The sequence below is a fragment of the Bombina bombina genome, chromosome 8 (genome assembly GCF_027579735.1).
Source record: "Bombina bombina isolate aBomBom1 chromosome 8, aBomBom1.pri, whole genome shotgun sequence".
NCBI lineage: Eukaryota > Metazoa > Chordata > Amphibia > Anura > Bombinatoridae > Bombina > Bombina bombina.
Window position 1 is genome coordinate 335,560,287 of NC_069506.1, and position 6,854 is coordinate 335,567,140.

Genomic DNA, 6,854 nt, shown 5'->3' on the forward strand with positions numbered 1-6,854 from the left:
CCAATAACTAATATGGCTATATATATAAAAAAAACAACAACATCGCACCATTTCTTGTCTGGTACAATGAAAAGCAAAAGTACACAATGCTAAATCCAAAAATCCCCTCGCAAGTATGTGTCAAAATATGCAATCCCACATGGATATCCTTGACAAAAAACAAATTGCCATTGCATACATCAGTGAGCAGATAATAGACACCCAAATTCATACATTCTTATAATCACAGTTCATAATGTGCGTGTAATACAAGAATCTTTAAAACACATGAGAGTTCAGAAAAAACAAACCTTAGTAGATCGTATGATAGGCTGAGATACCACTTGATAGATTTGCTGACATATTCTAACTGCTGCTAAACCAGTGTGATCACATAAAATTGTTTGGCGTGTTAATGTGTTTATTGCGCATGTCTGAACCGGCATGTCATTCGGAATCATTAGTTCATATTCCCAGTGCTTTTCAAAAGAACATTTGTAATGGGGGCAAGGAGTAAAACAAATTCAATAAAGTAAGTAATAGAGGAAACGTACATGTTTAAACTATATCGCTATATAGCAGCTATACCATCTGGGTTTAATTTCCTGATACTCTGAGCCAATAGCAGCCAGCACATTGTAACGTGAGCCCATTGGCTCTAACATTTTAGTTGTGAGATGGAGCTCTGAGATTTGTTCACAAAGTGGTGGGCGTGTGCGTAGGCGGGACCAATGAATCCGATCAGCCCACTATGTTATCGTCAAGTAAATAATTGAACCAAAGGTTAAACAACATTTAATAAATGTTAAGAATTACCTAATATCGCTTTCTTGTTAACTTGTATATCTAATAAAGCCCTCGTCATTGTCACTATCTGCGCATGACCGCACTAGATTTGTCGGCACTAAGTCACTCAGATACTGTTAGTAACTATAGCAACATTTGTAACTAATAACTGAGAAGTTATTAGATTATCATTTGAATCTGCCTGATTGTTCTATAATGGATGATGCAACGCTATATATATCTATAAATATAAATATAAGTATGATGTGGTGAATAAATGTTATATCAGGGGTGTATTTCTTCCTAATACTGGGTAATTTAGATAACTTAATAATTAAAGTGTACTAACAAAAAGTGTCTAGCAGGATTTCATGCTAAGTGTAATAGAGTGCGATAAACACTAGTGTTATTGGGACATAATATTTATTTGAAATAACGTTGTGTAATATGATAAAGAAAAATGTGATAATAATAAAGATATATGGGAGTGCAATCATATGTACAGAGGTGGCATATGTGTGCAGGTTAGTATATATGGCACATCAGAATGTTAATACAGTGCCAGTGTCATATGGTCACCTAAAGGGTGATAATATAAGTGTGATATCTAGTGCAATCTATTACATGTCATATATGTTGTACCCTATATAATATATATGTGATATGATAGTGTCAGAGGTGGTTGCTAATAATCTGTATGATGTGCTACTATCTGACAGAACTAATATAGAAAATATCTATTATTATAATTGTATAAGTGTTTTAGTGATGTGTGTAACTAAACTGTGATAATATGTAAAAAAGGAAATGTTATGTTTATTTTATGGATTCCATATTAAAGTGGTGTAGTGTAATAGTTGAGAAACTAATTATAGAGGACATATGAGGACTAAGAGAATACGTGACTAAATCATATATGGTCTTAAGTGGTAGTTTAATTTGTAAGAATCTAAGTCTGGACAGGAGATGTTACTAGACGAAGTCTAGTGGATATCATTGACCTCATAGATCAAAAGCAGCTAAATCGACACATTCATTGAGACCATCAGGGGATAGGGTGTGTAGTTTATGGATCCAGAAGGTCTCTCTGCGGCGTAGGGTCAGCATGGGATTATGGCTATTCCAGGGTATCTGTTCGATAGGTACTATGGAGAGTGATTTTGAACTACCCTTATGTAGATATGCACAATGTCTAGATAGACTGTGTTTCAGAAACTTTCTTTTAACATTATACACATGTTCAGCCCACCGTCTTTTGATAGTGCGCCCCTTGCGGCCCACATATTGGACCCCACAACTGCAGCTTATCAAATATACTACATATGTGGATTCACAAGACATCCTTTTGTTAATTTTAAATTGTTCCCCTGTCTGGTTAGAAATAAAGACATTGGTTCCGCTTTTTACTACCTTGCACATATTACATCTAGACTTTAGGCATTTGAATATGCCATATTTGGGTAAAAAATTACCCAAAAAGAACCTATCTGGTCCCATATGCTGTTGGGGGTTCCTAATTTTATCTCTAACTATTTTGCTGGGAGCCAATTTGTTTTTAAGAGTGGGGGCCCTCCTGTAAACAACCCGTGCCTTAGAAGAGATATGGTTCTTAAAGAAAGGGTCATCACAGATGATGGGCCAATGTTTATTAATAATCCGCTTTATTTCCCTATATTGGTTGCTATAACCCGTTATAAATAAGGGTGTTTTGAGTATATCAGAAGATGTTGGTTCCATTTCTTTACTAACCTTGTTGCCCTTATTGGTTTTTAAAAAATATTTGTTTCTGTTGTCATTTAGTGCTCTAAGGTATCCATTTTGCACCAGGTCTATCAGATAGCCCTTCTCCAAAAATCTATCTTTAAGTATAGTAGATTGTCTAATATATCCCTCTATAGTGCTGCAGTTCCGCCTAATGTGTCTAAACTGCCCATATGGCACATTCTTCTTCCAACTGTAGTAGTGATTACTCTTAAAATTAAGGAAACTGTTGCAGTCCACTTTTTTTTAAAAAGTCTCAGACATAATACTGCCGGTGTCTGAAAAATAAAGTGCCAGATCTAAATATTCTATCCTTGTTGGTTGAATATTACTAGTGAATTCAAGGTCAAAGTTATTGGTATTTAAGGATAATGAGTATGATAAAGCTTCCTCATATGTGCCCCTGAATATAAAGATGAGATCATCAATGTAGCGGCCATAGAACACCAAACCCGCACCCATAGGAGACCCATAAACGTGGGTCTCCTCAAATTTGCCCATATAAAGATTGGCAAAACTGGGTGCGAATCTGGTGCCCATGGCCGTACCCTTTATCTGAAGATAATATTGTCCCTGATACATGAAATAATTATGATGTAATATAAATCGAATTAAATCAGTAATGGGAGGTGGTAATAAAAGGCCACAGAGGGATTCTTGGGATATAGGTACTCTTTCTCTTTTTTGGTGATAATTCCTTCGTCAAAGCCCTCCAGTAAAAGGGAATAAAGTTGTTTAGAAAAGATAGATGTGGGGTCATTAGGTAGAGTTCTATAGTGGCTGGCATCATTAAGGATCCTATTTGCCTCCAAAATGTAGTCTTGGATATTTTGGATCACTGTCCCACCACCCTTATCCGCTTGTGTGAATTTTTTGCCCTAGGTGGATTAAAGTTGGATCTCGATCTGAAGTCTGTATGAATATATTTTTCAGTAAGTTGTTCAAGTAGGGTATCAGGTTCATAGGCAATTATACCATTATTTAAACGTTCGTTCATGGTATCCACAATGATAGGCTTGTTGTTAGTATTTTTAAGTTTTTTCTCTGCAAAAATATTTTGTAATATGTAAAATGATTTACATCTACGAATAACTGAAACATATTAGAGTCGTTAGATGGACAAAATGATAACCCCTTACCCAAAACCCTGATCTCATCATTAGTCAGCTCATGCTTAGAAAGATTAAAAATGCCCTTTTTATATTTCAATAATTTTTCTTTTTTGGTGGTTGTAGCTCTTCCTCTACTTCCCCGTTTCCGTATGCTCTTTTTTGTCACGGTGGTCGGGGGGACATAGACCACTGGTCTATTGGATGGTTTTGGCCCACCTCTAAAAAAGGGGTTCGGCAATGTTCCTCATCACGCCAATCAGATTGAGCTTGCATTCTATTGGCTGTTCCGATCAGCCAATAGAATGCGAGCTCAATCTGATTGGCTGATTCAATCAGCCAATCTGATTTTTCCTACCTTAATTCCGATTGGCTGATAGAATCCTATCAGCCAATCAGAATTGAAGGGACGCCATCTTGGATGACGTCCCTTAAAGGAGCCTTCATTCGTCGTTAGTCCATCAGGGAAGAAGGATGTTACGCGTCGGCGGGATGAAGATGGATCCTGAAGAAAGAAGATTGAAGACCCCGTTTGAAGATGACATCGCCCGGATGGAAGACTTCTTCAGCGCCGCTTGGAGGATCACTTCATCGGATGGAAGACTTCTTTAGCGCCGCTTGGAGGATCACTTCATCAGATGGAAGACTTCTTCAGCGCCGCTTGGAGGATCACTTCTGCCGCTCCGGATCTCCTCTTCGGTTCCATCAGTGGCTCGGCTGAGTGAAGACGACTCAAGGTAGGATGATCTTCAGGGGGGTAGTGTTAGGTTTATTTAAGGGGGGTTTGGGTTAGATTAGGGGTATGTGGGTGGTGGGTTTTAACGTTGGGGGGGTTGTATTTTTCTTTTACAGGCAAAAGAGCAGTTTTCTTTGGGGCATGCCCCGCAAAAGGCCCTTTTAAGGGCTGGTAAGGTAAAAGAGCTTTGAACTTTTTAAATTTAGAATAGGGTAGGGCATTTTTTTATTTGGGGGGCTTTGTTATTTTATTAGGCGGCTTAGATTAGGTGTAATTAGCTTAAAATTGTTGTAATATTTTTTAAATGTTTGTAACTTATTTTTTTTATTTTTATTTTTTATTTTTTGTACTTTAGTTAGTTTATGTAATTGTATTTAATTGTAGTTATTTGTAGGTAATTAATTTAATTAATTTAATGATAGTGTAGTGTTAGATTTAATTGTAACTTAGGTTAGGATTTATTTTACAGGTAACTTTGTATTTCTTTTAGCTAGGTAGTTATTAAATAGTTAATAACTATTTAATAACTATTCTAACTAGCTAAAATAAATACAAAGTTACCTGTAAAATAAATATAAATCCTAAAATAGCTACAATGTAATTATTAATTACATTGTAGCTATCTTAGGGTTTATTTTACAGGTAAGTATTTAGTTTAAAAAGGAATAATTTATTAAAGTATAGTGTAGTGTTGTAACTTAGGTTAGGATTTATTTTACAGGTAAATTTCTCTTTATTTTAGCTAGGTAGCTATTAAATAGTTAATAACTATTTAATAACTATTGTACCTAGTTAAAATAAATTGAAATTTGCCTGTAAAATAAAAATAAATCCTAAGATAGCTACAATATAATTATTATTTATATTGTAGCTATATTAGGGTTTATTTTAAAGGTAAGTACAGGTGGCCCTCGTTTTACAACGGTTCAATTTACACTGTTTCAGAATAACAACCTTTTTTTCCAGTCATGTGACTGCTATTGAAAAGCATTGAGAAGCAGTGCATTTATTAAAATAGCCAGTAGGTGGAGCTGTCGGCTTGTGGTGCAGTAAAGCCAAGCAAGCTGAAATTAATCAGTTTAACCAGACCTGAGCTATAGAGCAGATTTCAAAGGAACAAGATCTTCCTGTCTATAACTCAGTCCAGATTGGAATGCATAGAAAGAACTGTTTGCAGAGAAATGCAAGTGAAGTCTGTGTTGTGTGATTATTTTATTAGGTTTATAATGCTGTTTAGCAAATGTTTTTGTTCATTTAACTTAGTTTAATTATATATTCTGTGTTGTGTGATTATTTTATTAGGTTTATAATGCTGTCTAGCATTTAAAGTCTTCATTTCAAAGCTTTTAAAATAATGTATTAGGTGTTACTTATGACAATTTTGAGAGGAGACTGGAACCTATCTCCCTCACTTCCCATTGACTTACATTATAAACTGGGTTTCAATTTACAACGGTTTCGATTTACAACCATTCCTTCTGGAACCTAACCCCGGCATAAACTGAGGGCAACCTGTATTTAGTTTTAAATAGGATTAATTTAGTTAATAATAGAAATATTATTTTGATTTATTTAATTAATATTTAAGTTAGGGGGGTGTTAGGTTTAGTGTTAGACTTAGGTTTAGGGGTTAATAATTTTATTACAGTGGCGGCGGTGTAGGGGGGGGGCAGGATAGGGGTTAATACATTTATTATAGGTGGCGACGGTGTAGGGGGGGCAGGATAGGGGTTAATAAGTTTAATATAGGTTGCGGCGGGGTCCGGGAGCGGCGGTTTAGGGGTTAAACTATTTATTTAGTTGCGGTGAGGTCCGGGAACGGCAGTATAGGGGTTAATAAATGTATTATAGGTGGCGACGGTGTAGGGGGGGCAGGATAGGGGTTAATAGGTATCATGTAGGTGGCGGCGAGGTCTGGGAGCGGCGGTTTAGGGGTTAATACATATATTATAGTTGCGGCGGGGTCAGGGAGCGGCGGTTTAGGGGTTAATACCTATATTATAGTTGCGGTGGGCTCCGGGAGCGGCGGTTTAGGGGGTAATAAGTTTATTAGAGTGGCGGTGGGCTAACTATCTTCCTTTAGCTACCTGATGCAGAGAGCAGTGTCAGCTGAAAATGTGGGTCTGTGAATGTTCTTTAAAGACTTGTTGTAAGTATACTTTAAGTCAGCTGGGGGAAAGATAAATTAGTGTTAGATTGGTCTGCAAAAAAAGTTAAGGGAGGGTGCTAGGGGTCATACAGGCAAAAAAACACAGGCAAAGATCACAAATTAAAGAGATAAGAGAGGTATCCATTGAGGAAAATAAAACCATTTAACAAGCAAGATATATGGCCCATCAATGTGCTCCAATATGCATTTAAAATACAGAATACAAATAATAGCCAATACATATTACAACATACACATTATTAGAAAACAGGGATGAAATATAATAAGATGACTATCTTCCTTTAGCTACCTGATGCAGAGAGCAGTGTCAGCT